Source organism: Pan paniscus, chromosome 2 (assembly GCF_029289425.2).
Source record: "Pan paniscus chromosome 2, NHGRI_mPanPan1-v2.0_pri, whole genome shotgun sequence".
NCBI classification, from domain to species: domain Eukaryota; kingdom Metazoa; phylum Chordata; class Mammalia; order Primates; family Hominidae; genus Pan; species Pan paniscus.
In genome coordinates, this window is record NC_085926.1 from 104,320,068 (window position 1) to 104,339,845 (window position 19,778).

The following is a 19,778-nucleotide window of genomic DNA, read 5'->3' on the forward strand; positions in this document are numbered from 1 at the left end:
ATGTAGTCAAAATAAGTCATTATGTCTGTGTACGTAAGTGAGAATCCTACGATAAAGCTATGGACTCAGCAGAGCACCTTAGTAAATTATAATGAGGTTACTTCAAGGAGAAATCTGAGATGCTAATCTCCAAATTTCTTAGGATTAATTCTTTTCTGACCCGTCCACATTTTAGTTGACTGCTTGGCATGTATCATTAACAAAATATCTCCTGATTTAGTACTAACCTGTCAGCGCCTATGAAATGCCTTATGTCTCTTATTATCTGAGCTGTTACTCATACTGGTTTCTTTTCAATACCTATAGTACTTTTTCTTAGATATTTTCAGAACTGTAATTATATACTGTACAATTTATAGTCTCAAACTAGATGAATAAATAAAGGAATGAATAAGTTTACTGTTTTTAATTATTTCATGCTCGTTGATCTGGTCTTCCAAGGTTTTCAATTCTGTAATACTGTGTCACTTCCTCTTGAGTACACCCTATATAGCATTTAAACTTCCTTTATTGATTAAAATAAAAGTATTTATTATCAACTATAAACACAAAACTCTATTTAGAAGTATGGTGACAGGTGAAACATTGACTGGAAGTCTACAGAAATGCCAATATCTTATTTATGGCAAATTGACTGTGGGTGGCACAGGGGTGACCTGGAAGGAAAAGGAAATGATGCTTTCTATATCTGTTGTGCTGAGATTGGACTTGAACCTACTTACTAGGAAACAGAGCGTATGTGAAGGAAAGGAACTACACATCCATTTAGCCTAGTGGTTGGGGTGGGATGAGGATTAGGAAGATGAGAGGAGTGTGTTGTACTTCGGATTCAGGAACTAAGCAAAGACTCCAAGTTCAAGGGGATTTTCAATTATCATTATATGAGGAAGTCAGGAACTGTAATAAAAGAATGATGACTGTAAGAACATATTAAGATTCTTTGCAATTAGTCTATGTTAGTTATTTTTATTGTCCTCTGTCTATTTTTCTGCCATAGTTAACAGCAAAATTCTTGACGCTAAAAATCACAGTGGCTTATTCAGTGGCAGCAACCTCCTGGCCCATTCTATAGGGCTGACTTGGATAAAAGGTCAAAACATCGTAGAAATACAAAATGATTGTGTTTCCGGTGGCTGCCTCAGGACAAATGAATAGTCTGGAGCTCGGCTTCCCCTGAGAAAAACCTTGGAAGAGTAACAGTAGAAAGACAAAGAATAAACAAGCAAGCAAGCAAACAACAAAACAACAAACAAGCTTATTTATATCTCTTTGACTTAAAAAACAATTTAGCAGTAGACTATGCTTTTAGAAGCAATCTCCTCCACTCCAAAGTTACTATAGTGTCATAGACAGTGACAATTAATTAATGTTACTCAGGGGCCAGGACAGAAGCCCAGAGCACTGCAAGGTTTGTCTGAGCACTGCAAGTGTCTGTGCACTTACTCTTGTTCCTTTAAGCTTTTTTACCCTGTCAGTTGCACATCAAATAACGTCTCTTTGCAAGTGTGGCTTATACTTCCCAGATGGGTCTCCAAGGCCCCTGCCCTCATTAGGCCTCTCTACCATCCATGGATTGACCTGGGCATCTGGAAGGAACTTCAGCTTCTGTTTCATCCTCCTTCCCCCACCCCATGCCTGTCTCCTGCCCAAAGTAGTGGGGAAAATATTTTTTGTGAGAAAGACCTAAATGCGTTGATTATTTTAGAAACATATCCAGATCAAGAACCGGCTATTTGGAGGCAGTATATTGGCTTCCTGTATAAGCTGGAGTCTCCTTTTAATTAGCTAAAGGTAAAGTATGCCTCTAGCCATGAAGCCTAAGTTGTGTATCAATTCGTGGCTTTTAAACAGAAACATCAATTTTTATTACTTTACTAGCTCAGACTTGGCCCTTCTTTCCTATTGAATTATATAGGACTGAGACAGGCCTGAGCACTAGAAAAGATACAAACACGAGAGACACTCAGTCCTCAGTGCACTTCCTTTTCAGATTTTCAGATTTCCCTCTACCTGGCTTTATGGGCTCTTTTGAATAAACTTTCTCCTGAACTCTTCAACCTACAATTAATTCAAGAATTATTATATGGATTCAAGGACAGAAATACCACTATTTCATTTTAATACATATAAGGTCTAGCTTCTCCATAAAATCTTAAGCTTCTTTTGGGAAAGATATACGTCGTGAATGATTTCATGTCTTTTGCAATATTGAGTAGAGCACTCACTGAGGATATATTGTTAAAGGCCAGGTTTTTGAATTTTTGAATTTCTGGAATTCCCCAGGGTCAGGTGCTGTTTTTTTGTTTTTTTGTTTTTTTTTTTTTTTTTTTCTCAAGTGTTCTAGTTTAAGGCTGGGCTATGTCTGGTATGTACTTTGCTCAAGGGGACAGAGAAGTGGAAGCTGCCAAAGGAATGCCAATGCGGGACACAGTTCCTCGGAGGTGGTGACTAAATTGTGTTGAGGAAAGGAGACGAAAGCCAGTGAACAGAGCTCTAGGGAATGGGAGGAAAACAGCCAATTGACAGAATCTCAAACAGGAAGACTGGGGTATTTTTTTTTCTTACCTGCAATTTTTTATTTTTTATAGAAAATATGTGTTATACATATATTTTTGAAATGTTAAAAAACAGCTTCTGCTTAAAGTCTTAAAAAACCTAAGTTTCAAATTAGAGTAATCCCAAACAATTTCAATGCATTTTGACTTTAATCCAGATTTTATATACTATATAAATTGTAAGTGTGAATGAAGCATACATGCATTTTTATTGTATTTAAAAACATTTTTTTACTTTAACATATGTCTCCTTGTTTCCATTTTTCTAAATTTCCTTCTTTGTTACATTGTTATTTTATCCAAAAGAGATTGCCTAATACTCACTATTCTATATCTTTCTGTTCTCACTAAACAATAAATCATAAAAATCACACTAAATCAATTGTTCACTGATATAGTTTTACTTCATTTTTTAATGGCTGAAGAGTAGTTTGTGATATAAGTTTACCATATTTTTAACCATTTCTCTATTGAAGGGCCTTTTGCTTCATATTCATTATTTGGCTAGAGTGAATTAAACTGTGATAGACGCATATCCTGTACTTTTTTTTCCTACTTATTTGTGCTTTATTTTATGCTTGGACTAACAAGAAGAAGGTTTTCTGTGTCACAGAATAGATGCATTTTAATTTTAATGGACATTGCATTCCGAAATGTCTATAATACTTTAGATTTTATACTTTCCAGTCAAGTCATCACCATTTTAAACTGTTGTCAGCCTCAGCAGTGTAATGTGATATCTCTTTGTTACTTTAAAGTGCATTTATGTGACTAGCTGTCAGTTTGAGCATCTAGTCTCTGTGAATTGCTTCTTTAGCCTTTTTTTCTGTCGAGCTTCTATTCTCATCTTGACAAATTTTCAGTGTCCTATGTGTATTATAGAAACAATCTTCTGTCTGTATTCTCCATTGCATGTATTTTTTTCAAAGCCTATTTTATGTCTTTTGATTTTGTCTGTGTTATCTTTTGCTACAGATTTATATGCCTTATCTCTTATAGTTTCTGGGTTTTCAGTCTTAGTTAAGAAGGTCACACTTGCCCCTAGATGTGCATATAATCTCCTAGATTTCTGCAAAAAAAGTTAGTTTTACTTTTTACAAATAAGACTTTAATACATCTGAAACTGCTTTTTTTTGGTACATAATGCAAAACATGAATAAATAGCTGACCGTGCCAGGGCTATTTGTTAACCATCCATCCTTTCTCAGTGAAATGAAAGACAACCTTTGTCAAGTATAAAATCTGCTATTATAATACCGAATTGATTTCTAGATTCTGTCTTTCTTCTAAGGATTTATTTATCTATGTCATGCTGTTAAAAGAATGACTGGATATTAGTACTTTATAGAATTATATAAGATACTCAGCATTTTATATTTCTATAGCTTTGTCCACTTTTACTATTTATCATATGTATGTAGGCAGTCTATAAAATCTACACTGGCATACAAATAGTTAAGATAATTTTTTTAATTCTGAAAATTCATAGTTGGGATTCATATTATAATTGAATAATATAAAATTGGTATGTTAATTTTAAAACATTAATAATTTTTATTACATTATTTCCCATCTAGAAACCTAATCTGTCTTTCCATATGTTGAGGAATTTGTTTTATATCCTTCAATGAGATTTTATAGTTTTGTTCATGTAGGTCCTAAGCCTTTGAAAATATTTTCTTAAGCATATAAAAGATACACTATATATGAGTACATTTTATTGCAGTTACTCAATTCCAGCAAAGTTTATGGGTTCCATTTTATGGGATCTACAGCAATAAGTTAAACATGTGATTGTGTGTGTGTGTTGTGTTAAAACAGCATATCATTAGCCTCTGTATCGTAGTCTAAATATAAAATATGGGTCTTTCCTTTCTCCTACCTATAATTACCTTAATGTAGATAGTTTATAACCTCATATCTCTTCAACCTGTTCTAGAGTCAATGACTCTATATTACCCATGTCTGTCTACTATCAACTGCCTTATTAGTAAATAGTCCTTTTTCCCAAAGGAGTTGATGCAATCACCAACTCTTGTCATTCAGAACCAGAACATGAGCTTCTGATTGACTCTTAGAAGTGATGCAGGCTCCACGATTTACACAGCAGATTTCTATCTGTCTGTCTATCTATTTATCTAATCATCTATCTATAGGCATATGGGTGACCTAAAATACACAATACATCCCAATTTCACTTGAAGTTTATGCATATATTATTTGTTGTACAAATCATTTGAGAAAATATAGGTTTGGACCTCAGATTTTATTTTTGTGTTTTTGTTTTTTTTAAAGCTATGGACCAAATTCTAGTTCCTACTTAGAGCAACAAAGCAAATAAAAATCCATAACATAAATCTAGTGCAAGTTAGTTGGTGACCAGACACATTGTACCCAGACAGCCATGCCAATTAGAATCCTGTTTTGTACAGTAGCTGTTTTGAGTCACAGCCAAAAGTTTCCATTTTCACAACAATAGAACAGATGCTAAGTTATATTCAAGGACCTATGATTTGTGTAATAAAAACTGAGACAAAACATAGACCCTACAATTTAAAGCTTAAATATGGCAAAACTCATTTTAAAAGACTGACTTATAAGGAATTAATCACAGCTTAATTTTGCACCCAAAGTTGCTCTAAGTAGGAACGAGAATTTGGTCCATAGCTTTAAAAAAAAACAAAAACAAAAACAAAAAAAACAAAAAACAAGATCCAAACCTGTATTTTCTCAAATGATTTGTCCATTTGTCTCTGTTTGTCCTATTCTGGGCTACAGAAATTCATGGCTCCCATTATTAGTAAACATACCAAGAAGGAACAAATCTGAGGGCCTGCATTTGAATCCTTGCTCTGATATAATGAGTTGTAAAAGCTTGGACAAAGTAAATTTCCAATACCACATCTATGAAGTACTATACACTTTATATTAGTGGTTCTCAACCAGGACCAATGGTGGTTGTTACTACCAGGAGGAGGCTACTCACATCTAGAGGCTAGAAGTTAGGGATCCTGCTAGACATCCTACAATGCATAGGACAGTTCTCACAACAAAGAATTATTCAGCCTAAAGTATCAATAGTGCTGATGTTGAGAAACTCTGCTTTATAGGAGTTTTGTGAAATAAATGGGATACTGCTTATGAGGTACATTGAACAAAGCACCTGGCCTGTAGTAAAGACATACACTGTCACTGCTCTCATTATTATTGCAATTAATTATCTGAACTCATTTATTTTTTCCATTCAGCATTTTCTGAGAACACTTTGTGGTTGCTTGTGGGGAGAGATGAAGTGGTGAAGTGCGATATGGTGAGTGCCGAATTATGCAGTAAGCAAAATGCCATAAAAGTAATGACATATTAAAAGACATTTACTGGTAACTGTTTTATGATATGTCCAATGGTTTAAAACATTTACTCTCTTCTATGAATGGTTTCCTGGCTCACAGCACTTTCTCTAAATTAGCAACTCAGGGTAAGGTGTTTTGTTTTGTTTTGTTTGTGTTTGTTTGTTTTTTGACAGAGTTTTGCTCTGTTGCCCAGGCTGGAGTGCAGTGGTGCCATTTCGGCTCACTGCAAGCTCTGCCTCCTGGGTTCAAGCCATTCTCCTGCCTCAGCCTCCCCCAGTAGCCAGGACTACAGGCATGTGCCACCACACCTGGCTAATTTTTTGTGTTTTTAGTAGTGATGGGGTTTCACCGTGTTAGCCAGGATGGTCTCAATCTCCTGACCTCGTGATCTGCCCACCTCGGCCTCCTAAAGTGCTGAGATTACAGGCGTGAGCCACCATGCCCAGCTACTCAGGGTAAGCTCTTAAAGTGAGCTTCATCACATACTAAAATAAACAAACACCAACATTATCTGTATAAAGTTTCTGTCTTCTATTCCTTAAATTTGATCAGATATGATGCAACAATGTGGCATCTTATATAAAATGCTGTCTTAAAGATAAGAAAAAGGCCGGGTGTGGTGGCTCACATCGATAACCTCAGCACTTTGGAAGGCTGACACAGGAAGGTTGCTTGAGGCCAGGAGTTTGAGACCAACCTGGGCCACATAGCACAACCCCTTCTCGGAAAAATAGCCAGGCATGGTAGCGAGTGCCTGTCACCTAGCTACTCAGGAGGGTAAGAGAAGAGTATGGCTGGAACCCAGGAGGTTAAGGCTACAGTGAGCCATGATCCCACCACTGCGCTCTAGCCCGAGTGACAAAAACCCTATCTGTAAAAAACAAATTAGTTAATTAATTAAATTAAGATAATAAAAAGAAAAACACACATTCACTGAATTAATGATTATATAATCTGAAAGACCAAAATAAATAAATGTTGTATGTGCTAGCCTTGAGGCTAGTAAACCACCAGATGGATAACTTAAACTCTGCTGTGATGTAACTCAAGCTCTATTCTATTTGGTTTGCAGTAGGACTCTTTGATTAATGAATAAAACCTGACATACTAAGCAAAGTGAATAGAGATTTTAGTTAAAGATTAATATTAGATCAGCCAAGCCTTACTGCATTTACATTTGAACAATTAAAGAGCTTTCGCTCTATCAATTTTAAGACAGTGTCAAAGAGTGGTGGTAGAACCAGCAACATTATCATTACCAGGCAAATTGTTAGAAATGCAAAGCCTCTGGTCCCTAACCCAGATTTCTGGAATCAGGAATTCTGAGGGTGGGCCCAACAATGGGTGTTTAACCACAGCCCTCCAGGTGATGCTGATACACACTGAAGTTTGCCAACTGCTGTACTAAAATGAACAAAACAAAAGAGGAAGCTGCCTTCTGGTGATTCCTCAAAGTAAATATATCTATATGGATTTATTTTCCATTTCTCAAGAAAGATGCAATCTAGATTCACTTTTGCTGAGAGTTTTTTCCTCTTAACTAAAACACAAGGGATTAATTTACCTCGATTTGCAGTCTCAACTAGATTTGCTGTGGACCTAATAATAAGAGAGAAGTTTCCTGACTTGGTTTCCATGGCTCTAGACTTCCTCTTGCTAATGCACAGGATAAATTACCTTGTGTAAAGGGAAAAAGGAAGAATTTTGGGATTGAACAAAGGTTCTACCACTTATAGCTAAGTGACTTTGAGCCAGTTACATTACCCACATTATCCTCAATAAATCAAGGAAAAACTAACATCATAATAATATTGATTCTTCAGACTTGCTACTTCTCTATGAACATGATACCTCTCTCCATTTATTTTGGTTATCTAAAATTGGCTCAGAAAGGTTTTGTAATGTTCAGTATAAAGGTCTTATACATAATTAGTTAAATTTACTTCTAGGAATGTTGTTTGATGCTATAATATAATACATGCATCTTTTTAAAATCTGTAGTTTATTAATAGCTTATAATAATACTATTGATTTTTATATTTTGATATTTTATTCTGTGATGTTTAAATACTACTCATTACTTATGTAGTTTCTTGGTAGATTCTTTTATATATGTAGATCATCATGTTCTCCAAGAGAGATATAATTTTGACACTTTCCTACATTTATGGCTTATATATATTTTTCTGCCTCATTGCATTGGATTGAACCTCTACAGCAATATGGACAATGAGTTGTCAGAGAAAATATTCTCAGTGTTAATGAGTTCAATATTTCACCATTAAATGTAGTCTTAACAGTAGGTTTTTTTGTGGATACCATTTTCTTCTATTCTTAGTTGCTCAGAATTTTTATTCTGAATTATTGAATTTAGTCATTTTTTTGTTATCTATTGAGTGGAACATAAGACTTTTCTTTCTCTTTCTGTTTATGTAGTATATTCAGCAGTTTGTTGAATAAACTCCTATGATAGCACCTATAATATTTTACCTAAGTTATTCAATTATTTATCTATACTGTGCAGTAATCAGAGTTCTGCAAATAAACAGAACCAATAGAATGTGTGTCTATAGAAACGGATTTGTTTTAAAGAATTGGCTCACCTGATTGTGGAGGCTGGCAAATGCAAACTCTGCAGGGTGGGCTGGCAGGCAGGAGACACAGAGGGGAGTCCACGCTGCAGTTCAAAGGCAAAGATGATCTGTTGCAGAATTCCCTCTCATTTATGTGAGGTCGATCTATGGTTCTATTCAGTCACCTTCAACTGATTGGATGAGACTCATCCACCTAATGAAGCACCCAATGCTTTATTCAAAGTTCACTGAGTAAATATTAATCTCACCTAAAAACACAGAAACATCCAGGATAATGTTTGACCACACATCTGGGCACTGTGGACACCTGAAATTAACCATCACATATTATTGCTATTTCCTTCACTGGCTGTGCATTCATCATGTTGTACACTTTAATTATATACAATTTTTATTTGACAGTTCACCTTGAAATTGGCCTGATTTCCCCATAGAACTTATATTTATGATTTTCCTTGAATGGAACTAGAAATTTACCTTCCTTGTCTTAGAGCTTGAAAAAATTACATGTGTCTTATCTAAGTTCCTTTCTCAGGAAACCAACCATCAGGTTTCCTGACAGTATCAAGGAACTGAAACTTACCAGATGACTGCATCTGGCCAATAAGATGCAAGACCCCCCATTCATCATGATTGCCTAACAGACCACCTGCTACCCATTGACTAACTGCTCTTTTGTACACTTCCCTAATTTCTGTTTTTCCACATGTAATTACATTTCTTCCATGCTCTATAAACCCTTAAGTTTAGTCACTTGAAGAGATGGATTTGAGAGTAATCTTCCATTCTCCTTGACTGTAGCATCCACATAAAGCCTCCTTCCCTGGAAATACTCATTGTCTCAGTGGTTGGCTTTCTGTGTGGTGAGCAAAACCCCTGGTGTCTCAGTAACAATCTTAATAAAACAGGAATTTAAAAAAATAATAATAATATAAATGTACTGTATGAATCTTGTAGCATGAATAGCAAGGAATTAAGAAAAACTAACCCCCTTCCCCCAAAATTTCCTTTTTCAGGAAGGGAAAAATCAATATCTTACAGTACAGTTTCCACTCTAAGAAATACTACACATTTTATGTTACAAGCAAAATTTTATGGAATAGTTTATGAAATAAAATTGAACCTCATAGTTTTTAATTTCTTTGTACAATAATGTTTCATTTAGGCACTGCCTCATCCTCCTTTTAACTATTTACTATATAATTTTGGTCATAACTTAAAGTGGATTTATTTTCAGTGCCTTTTTAAAGTTAACAAGTATCTTTGGATACTGTAGTTGCCCTGAGTTCAACTCCATGTTTTTAAAACAGGCACAGTCTTCCTTTATGGGAGGAGGAGTTTCTTTCTATGTCTTTGGTTATTAGAATTAGAAAAACTGCCTTGATCAGCATACATTAAATTTTTGAAAGTTAAGTTTTTCACGTCTTGTGAGACTAATTCTATCATATTCTTCATTTGTTGATGATTATGATGTGACTTCAATTTAACCTTCCTAATGTGATTGTAAATTTTCATGTAATGAAAGAAGAGGCACAACCAAGATCACTGCACAGCATTAGTAACACGTAGAAAATATATTTCACATTCTCAGACGAGATAAACTCTTAGCTCTCAAGGTCACAGAATGCTGACAGTTAATTGGCCTTTTGAGAAATCTTGAGAGAAGACTGAAAATTGCATTCAAGTATTATTCAAGATTTTGTATAATAGCAATACAAAAAACACAATGTGGTAAATTATAATTAATTATAATTGTTTCTACAAATCTTTGCTACATACAAGAAAGTGTGATGTAGACTACTAATTTATGCTTGGAATTGCTATTTTTTTAACTACCTGTCTGATAAAGGTCTCTTACTTGAGGAGGCTACATGCCTGCAATCCTAGCATTTTGGAAGCCCAAGGCAGGCAGATTGCCTGAGCTGAGGAGCTCGAGACTAGCCTGGGCAACATGGCAAAACCCCGTCTGTACTTAAAATACAAAAAAATTAGCCGGGCATGCTGGCACTCGCCTGTAATTCCAGCTACTCGGGAGGCTGAGGCACGAGAATTGTTTGAACTCGAGAGGCAGAGGTTGCAGTGAGCCGAGATCGCACCTGCACTTCAGCCTGGACATGAACCTCACTCTTTACTAGTCTCATACTATATAGCAGCAGGACTTTATTTAAGAGTGTTTTCTGTAGCTGCAGTAGTAATGATGCAGTTATAGAACCTTCAAACTGGCTAATTTCTTCTTCAGAATTACATGGCAGTTTGTACTGGGTTGAAACAAATGGTGCGATGGACTAAGCTTCGCCATCAGAGACAAAGCAAGACTTTGAAAAACTCAGAATAAACATGGGCATGGGTTGCTTCTTGCTGCCACTGTCCATGTTGTTCCTGAAATCTCACTTCCAAGATGCCTTCTCATAGTCTTCTGTAGAATTTCCACATGCACTAAACCCGCTGCTGACATAGCAAGAGAGGAGTACACTAAAAGAGCAATACAAGCATCTGTATTTTAAAAAACTATGATGGTCAAAAAACTCTTATTCATATCTTATGTATAAAGAAGACTGCAAAACTTAGTCTGACAACTGCTGATTGAGGATCTTAATAGGTCTTTTCCTTGTTTTATTGAAAAACTTTAGTTATCCACAGCATAATGGGACCAGAATAGTATGAATTATTTATTCATTTGTTTAATTCAATGAGTAGTAATTGTCTCCTGTTTGCCAGATTCTGGGTCATGTACCAAGGATACATTACAGAACAAGGTGTTACTTGGAAAACTTACAGTTCTGGTGAGTATGGTCAAGTTGAACAAGTAATAATAACAGTTAAAACATGATTAAAAGTGATTGTATTCATTTTCTAAGACTTCCATAAAAAGTGCCACAAACTGGTGACTTACACAGAAATTTATTCTCTCATTGTTCTGGAGACTAGAAATCTGAAGTCAAGGTGTCGGCAGTGCCATGGTCTCTCTGAATACCCAGAAAAAAATTTTCCCTCCCTATTCTTAGCTTTTGGTGGCTCCTGACAATTATTGGGGTTCATTAGCTTGCAGCTGCATCACTCCAATCTCTGCCTTCATCTTCACATGGACTCCTCTCTGTTTATCTGTGTGTCCTCTCCTCATATAAGAATACCATTCACTGGATTTAAGTTCCATCCTAATCTAATATGACCTCATCTTGATTTAATTACATCTGTAAAGACCCTATTACCAAATAAGGTCACTTTCTGAGATTCTGGATGGACATAAGTTTTGGGAGGACACTGTTCAACCTGTTATACAGGTATATATTTATTTTTAGGAGGAAAACATCTTTTGCTATAATTAGGGAGATACTTATAAAATATGAGGATCCCTTCCTAAATAATATAAAGCAACAATTTTAGATAAAGAGACCAAAGAAATAACCTGAATATTTAATAAATGAGGAAACAGCACAGAGCGTTGAGTTATTGGATGAACCTCATACAATTTAATATGGAGAGTTTTGGCTTTTAGATATAATTATCTTGGAAATATGAACTTGCAATGGTTCACTATTGGGTGCTTTTAACAATGCTTACTGGTTATGCATTGAAAATTTTTGTCTGTACAGATATAAGACCCAAATCTTATTTCAGGCAATAATTGCTATGTTATTGTCTTAATGTCTTAATTAAAACCACTGAAAATATCGCCTCTCACTGACTGGTAGAGATGATAACGAGCTATGAAATATTACACATTCAGGCAGAAGAAACATGAACTAACTTTACCAACAAATCAGGTAAATAATCCTGGATCCTGGATTCCCGGGTTTTTGCTTAGAATAGCTTCAACCAGGAAAGCTACCTGACTTGGACTGTGCTGGGATGTGAGCAAGAAATAAACTTTTATTTCGTAAAGCTAAAATCTTGAGGTTATTTGCTATGATACTTAGTGTTAATTACCCTAATACCTTGACTTTTGGGACTTCAAGAGAACTTATACATTAGTTGATTTACTACTTTCATTTTATAATGAAAGAGAGAGAACATGTCCAAAATCACTCAACTAATTAGTGGTTCATCAGTATAACTGGGGCTGTAGTCAAAAAATCATTCTCTAGTTGTTTGCTTCAGAAATCCAGTAGAAATGACAAAGTCTTAGAATAAAAATATTCTATAAATACATTTCTTTTTATATCAGAATTTGACACCATAGCCTAACCACTTGGAGACATTCTTTGAACAATGTTAACTCTGGGTCAAGAAGAGAATTAATTAGTGTGTAGAAAGAAGACACTGAGCTAAAAGTGATTAGATGTGAATTTGATGCCAGGTGGAATTTGAAAGGAAATGAAAAGAGGAAGACAGACACCGAGTTTTTTCTGGGGAAGGTTGTCAGTTGTCAGTAATCAGCAGAAGAGAAAAGGAACATATTCAGGTCACCTGGAGACACATCTCTCCAGAAACTGAGGCATAATGGAATGTCCAGAGTGGCCAGGGTTATGGGCAAATTGGGGATAAATATTAGGTAGAATGGCAGTTCTAAAACTAAAAATTGAAAAAGTGCAATGTAACAGCCATCCAAAGGAGCTATGGATAAGTTAGGTAAACAAATAAATAAAGTTTTTTGTTTGTTTTCTTTTTTCTTTTTTTTTTTTTTTTTTTTTGAGATGGAGTCTCACTCTGTTGCCCAGGCTGGAGTGCAATGGCACGATCTCGGCTCACTGCAACCTCCACCTCCCGGGTTCAAGTGATTCTCCTGCCTCAGCCTCCTGAGTAGCTGGGACTACAGGTACGCACTACCATGCCCAGCTAATTTTTGTATTTTTAGTGGAGATGGGATTTCACCATGCTGGCCAGGCTGGTCTTGAACTCTTGACCTCGTGATCCACCCACCTCGGCCTCCCAAAGTGCTGGGATTACAGGCATGAGCCACTGTACCCAGCCACAAATAATAAAGTTTTGAGAAGGGAATTGAATGAATTAAAACAGAGAAGAAAGTATATTTCACTTTGCAGCAAAAGCTTTTATGTGCAGTGAGAAGTACAACAGCAATTGGAAAGATTAGCAAATCTCTATGTCTTAGGATGAAAAAGCTAAATTTTCTTTAGGTGAAGAGGTGAAGCAAATAGGAACAATATGAGGAACTTCATGTTCACAGAGGGAGAACCTTAATTAAACCAATATTCAATCCATTTAAAAATCATTTCAAACATAATTCCAAACTTTGATGCTTGGTCTTCTATTTAGTTTTTGCAAAAGAGTAACCTTTTTTTTTTTTTTTTTTTTTTTTATCTGATTCCCTGGGTAGTCCTACTAAAAGGAATTACTGTAAACCTACATTCATCACCATGCATAACATAAGGTTTCTATTTAGAAAAGAAAAAAGTCAGCACTTTTATTTAAAGTGGCTTTTAAAAATCCACAATAGTTTTGTTTAAGTTTTTAGGGAATGTTTTTAGGGAAACAATATTTCTTAAGACTCTCGAGTAAAAAAAAAAATGTTTTGAAGTCAAAGCAGAAGCAAGTTTCTTATCACTACTCATAATAAAAGAGTCACAACCTTCAGCCCGAACAGCAGTTATGCTTAGTTTTTGTTTTAAACATTAACAGTGAAGTTTGCCTGAGACTAATTTTGCATAAAAAATGTTGTCTCCTTAGTAAATTTAGAAGTAATTTGCTTGCTAATTAAGTATAGCCTTTCAGATTACAAATAGTTAATAGAAATGTTTCACCTTCTCACCACAATCTCAGCTTTTCAACTTACTGTATACCCATACACACTGCAGTGAATGCTGGTTGTTGTTGATGATGGCAGTGATGGTGAATATTTCACATTGTGTTTTCTTTGGGTAACAACAACCCAGCTTCCATAGGAATCAACTATTTCTCACTCCATTTGATTTTCTTTGTGTTACCAATCATAGTGGGGATTTAACCAACCAATCCCAACACTTCATCCTGCTGACCACAGAATTTGGTTCAGAGAAAGTCATACGACCCAAGTTACACAAATTGGAGTGATTATCTGGCATTTTATATGAACACTAAGGAAAGCTTTTTCTTTGCCTTTAAACCATGATGTGATTCCAGAGCTTCTGGTGACCATAACCCTGTCACACAGAGGAAATCCTGAAAAAATTCTCAAGTAGCTGGCTTAGTCATGGCTTTTTTTCTCTTTGTTTCAATTTAAAATATATTGAGTGCCTATTTTATGCAAGATGCTAGGCTAGAGACAGTAAGAGGCTGAAAGATAAATATGATATTACATCTTTGTTAAGCTTTCCATCTACTTAATAGCCTGCAATATTTCAATCATCATAGTTTATTCTACAGATTCTAAATAGAATGTATTTTCTTCCAGCTATTTGATAACTCTGAAAATATAGTGGTGAGAAAACAGACATGCTCCCTCACCTCATGGAGCTTATAGTTTATGAACAGAAAGACATTAATTAAACAGCTATGGGAATATATAGTTATAAATTATGATAAATATTCTGAGACAAATCTAACATATTTGAATACTTAATGAAGAATCCACTTGAGATTTGATAGTGGAATGTGTTGTGGTGGTAATATAGTGAGACTTGAAAGCTAATGCTGGAACAAGGGAAGGCCTAAACCCTTAATGCTACTACTGGGCCCTCAAGAGAAATATGACACTGTGACACTAGAATAAGAATGCTGCCTTTGACTTAAATGTTCAAGGTCTCCACTACCGTTCTCAGTCATCCTCCTTGAAACTCCCTGGTAGCCTAAATAAAAGAAGCAACAGAGGTTGGTATAGAGGAGCTATTGGGACACATCCTGGAAGTCAGTATAAAGTGGACTGAAACAGCAATGGTCCCTACATTTCTGGGACACTCTCCACCCCCCCACCATGGGGAGGGGCAATTGCTTCTGGCTGACTGATGGTGAGGAATTTCTAATATTAATAAATTATTCAATGAAAAGAATGAGATAATTTTTCACAAGTGTAATTTAACTATAATCCTGCAAGACAGTGTTTGAATAAACGAAACTTGAGGGAGCAGAAAAGATGGGTCTACTCGACATATTTTGCCATCTGCTGAAACTTTGCTGGGAAGAATTTTCTGCCATCAAAGTATTGGGTCTGGTATAGGTCCTAACATGAGGTTAGTACTCTGTCATTGCTTTGAATGAATGAAAGATTGCAATGTGAAACAATTCACATGTTTGTGTTCAGCAGCTTTGCCTAAGTTCTAGGTAGAATGACTTTTTATCCTAATATATTATTATTGGTCAATTCTCCATTAATGTCTCTTCATCAATTCCTTTCAGAAAAAAAATATTTGATTCTATCGACTTCTTTATTTGAAAAAAACTGATTTATTATTATAAAATCTTAACTATATTTCTAGCTCAGAAAGTTTGTAGTTCTGTGACTAGCATCTTTTAAACATCCCACTGTTGCTACAGAGGAATTTTACTAACCACAATTCCTACTCTAAGAACTAATAGAGACAGTTAGTGATGACAAGTATCAAGTTCATTTCCAGAAGTGTGTGGTTATTTACTGTTCACTATTCAGCATGTGGAAAACTTTGGTGGAGTTCTTCCTGAGGAACTGGAAAAGACATCAAAGAGGAATTAAAAGTACTCAAAGACTTGGGTTCAAGGACATCAAATAGTCAAAGATTAGAGAAATGCCATTCTAAAGAGGAGGCAAATTAATAAAATTACATGCAAAGAAAAGTAGAGTTTTGATTTTTAAAGATCTTTAAAGCTATAGTGTGAGCATTTCAAAATTATTTTTAATGAATTTTCAAATTGACTATTTCAAAGGCGATCTACTCTCCAACAGTTTATATCAATTTCTATCAGCAGACTATAATCTAGGGAACGCTCATATGGTAAGCAAACTTTCCTTGTTAGAGAAAATTTCTTTGAATTACCAACTGGTGAAAGTTTGCTATAATTGGAGACAGCAGAGAGGGAGAAGTAATAACTTCAAATGAAAATTCTAGCTTGAAGGAAAGTTGATTGAGTTAAATTATGAAATGTTCAGTTATTTGTGGGCATAGGTTTCTTTTCTGATTATAAGGTCCATATTTCTGCTCTTTATAATCATCTATAGCTCCTTTCATGATTCCTTGTTTATGTTTTAAAAGCTTCAGGAAGAAATGCAAGCAGAGTGTGTAAGGAAAAGAATTAAATTCAAAAGAAAAATAAAACATATTAAATAATTTAAAGTAATATAAAATGAAGCAAATAAAATTTTAAAGGCAACAAGTTATGCCATTCGATTTATTAGAAACTAAAGAAAGAAGACTGGAAAGAATAAAGGGAGAATGGATGAATAGGTATACAAGTATTTATCAGTCCATCCATCCATTCATTTATCCATCCATCCATTCATTCATTTGACTCCAAACTGTCTGCACCCCAGATTCATATTTCCAGATACTTTTTGGACAATTCCATCAAGACTTTACAGCTTTCTGTTTCTCAGTAAGTTGAAAGCACTAACATTCACTTAATTTCCCAGGATTACAAACTCAGAGTCATTCTTTATTTGACCTTCTTGTCTGCTACTCATACAAAATTATCAAGTCATACTGATTCTACATTTGAAAAGTCTCATTTGTTTTCCCTTTTTGGGGACATGTCATAGATCATCTTGCATGGATTACTGCAATAGAATTGTAACTGTCTCCTGATTTTACTTCTTGGAGCACTTCCAATTCATCTTATTTATTGATGCTCAATGTATTTTTCTTTATTTTTAAGAAATAATTCTTTCAAATACACAAGATATTATACAATATAGCATAACAGAGAACAATATTTAAAAATTGTTAGTATTTTGCAATGTTTGTTTTACACATTTTAATTATTTTAATTTTTTAGGACATAAAATACTACTGCTAACAGCTGAAGACACTTTTGTACCCCTTCCCTGTTTTCATTTCTTTCGCACCCTTTTCAAACAAACTGAGTGCCCTAAGGTTGGCATGTACCTTCCCAACCATTAAAAATAATTGTATCATGTATGTACACATTCAAAGCAATATTTTGTTTAGTTTTTGTATTTTAAAATAAAAAGGCATGGTATAATACCAGGCATATTCTTCTGCATCTTGCTTTCCTTATTCAACATTACATTACTTCAACATTTTTTCATTCAACATGATATGATGTATTCCTGTTGATACAATTAATTTGAAATTCTGTGTAGTGCTCTATCTTCCCATATTTCCTAATATTTATTTTTTAAGATTTTAGTTTCAGCTTGTTAGTAATCATTACCTCTTCCCAATTGGTTATTATTAGTATTATTAATAGTGTTAGTGGCAGTATAAGTAGTACGAGTGCCAGTCAGTGCTTGTTTAAATTTATAAACGTCTTCATCAGTTTCTTTGCTTATTTCTTCTTGCATCCTACTGTGTTTTTATGACAGGTTCCTTGCTGATAAAGTCTATTTCTTAAATAGTAAACTCTCAGAGTCTTTGACTAAAAGCATCATTTAACTTCTTTCTTGATTGAGTCCACAGAAATGAGTGGAGTTCAAAGTTTACCTTGGCACCAGATATTATTTTATCCTTCTCTGGAAACTTTTACTTTTAGCCAAATTATTATTTTTGTATATAGCTGTCTTAGTCTTCTCAGGCTGCTATCACAAATCACCATAGACTGGGTAGCTTATAAACAACAGAAATTTATTTCTCACTGTTCCAGAGGCTGGGAAGTCCAGGATCAAGCTGCTGGCAGACATAGTGTTTGGCAAGGGCACATTCCTCATAGGTGGTTCCTTCTTGCTGCATCTTCACAGGGTGAAGGGGCTAGACAGCTCTCTGGAGTCTCTTTTGTGAAGGTACTAATCTCATTCATGAAAGCAAAGCCCCCATGACTTAATCACCTTTTAAAGACCTCAGCTTCTAATACTATCATATTAGGGATTATGTTTCAATGTATAAATTTTGGAGAGATGCAACTATTCAGACCATTGCAGTATCCTGTAATTTTTTTGAATTATTTTAAAGATTTCTATGTGATTAATGATCTATATTTCTTAAATTCAAAAAAATCTGGGCCTTTATTTTGTTGAATATTGCCTCTCACTCTTTGACTTTATTATGGAACTGTATTAGACATATGTTACTGAATCTATCATTTTGACTCAAAACTTCTTTTCAGGTCACCTCTAACTTAACTTCTGAGTTACATTTTATATGATTTTTTTCAAGGTCATCTTTTCCTGGCTTATTGTCTTAATGGAATTTACCATCTAACAGTCTATAAAATGTACTTACTCTCTTTGTAATTACTTATAATTTCAGGGGCTGTATTTCTTAATGTTGACTTTGTTCCTAACTTAAAACTACCTACCCTTCTTTTACACCCTTAGTGTTTTCATTGTGATTTCTATTTTTTAAATCTTCTTAATCATTTACCACTTGGGTATTAACATTATCATTTAGTTTATAAATTATTATTTCCAATTCTTGGGTGCTAGTCTCCCTCTCTGTTGCTTTCACAAACTTTCCCTCATAGTGGATAGTTTCCTCTTTTATTATATAATTTTTTAATGTGAGCTAATCCTTAGTAGGATTCTTTGTACTCTAGGAAATCTAAAGTGTTCTGACGTATGAGAGGGTTTCTGTAAAGTGGTTTATTTCCTCTGTGGCTTTAGGAATTTCAGTGGTATGGTAGGCATTATTCACAGATGGCCTTTATGAACTTTGTGTCTTAATATTACCCCATGATTCTGTTATATTACATGGTCATGATGGTCAACTTTAGGTGCAAACTTGCCTAGGCTATAGTCCCCAGTTATTCAATTTAATAATAATCTAAGTATGCCTGTGAAGTATATACCAAACAGTATCTGAGACAGATCTCGACCAATTTAGAAGTTTATTTTGCAAAGGTTAAAAATTGATATGGTCTGGCTCTGTGTCCCCAGCCAAATCTCATCTTGAATTGTAATCTGAATTGTAATCCCGATGTGTTGGAGGTGGGACCTCATGGGAGCTGATCAGATCATGGGGGCTGCTGCCCCATGCTGTTCCCATGATAGTGAGTGAGTTCTCACAGGATGGTTTTATAAGAGGATATTTCCCTGTTTGTATTCATTTCTCTCTCCTGCCACCCTGTGAAGAGGTGCTTTCTGTCATGATTTTAAGTTTTCCGAAGCCTCCCAAGCCATGAGGAACTGTGAGTCAATTAAACCTCTTTTCTTTATAAATTGCCCAGTCTCGGATATTTCTTCATAGCAGTGTGAGAACGGGCTAATAGAAAGATGATGACCTATGAACCTCAGGTGGTCCTAAGAACAAGTGTTCGAGGTG

The 19,778-nt window shown here is 35.1% G+C and overlaps 1 protein-coding gene across 9 annotated transcripts in view; it reads right to left on the bottom strand.

The window, feature by feature from the left end:
* Positions 1-512: 512 nt before the first annotated feature.
* The window catches only part of LOC129397422 (ATP synthase subunit a-like), a 903,826-nt gene continuing 884,560 nt past the window's right edge, over positions 513-19,778 (bottom strand). For 8 of the 9 annotated variants that reach the window (XR_010111632.1, XR_010111629.1, XR_010111626.1 and 5 more), the window contains 2 exons: positions 8,509-8,747; positions 513-1,184 (listed from right to left, as the gene is read on the bottom strand). The gene's annotated coding sequence lies outside the window, so the exon portion shown is untranslated. The remainder of the gene's footprint in view (positions 1,185-8,508; positions 8,748-19,778) is intronic. The other variant, XM_063602886.1, reaches the window with a different exon arrangement.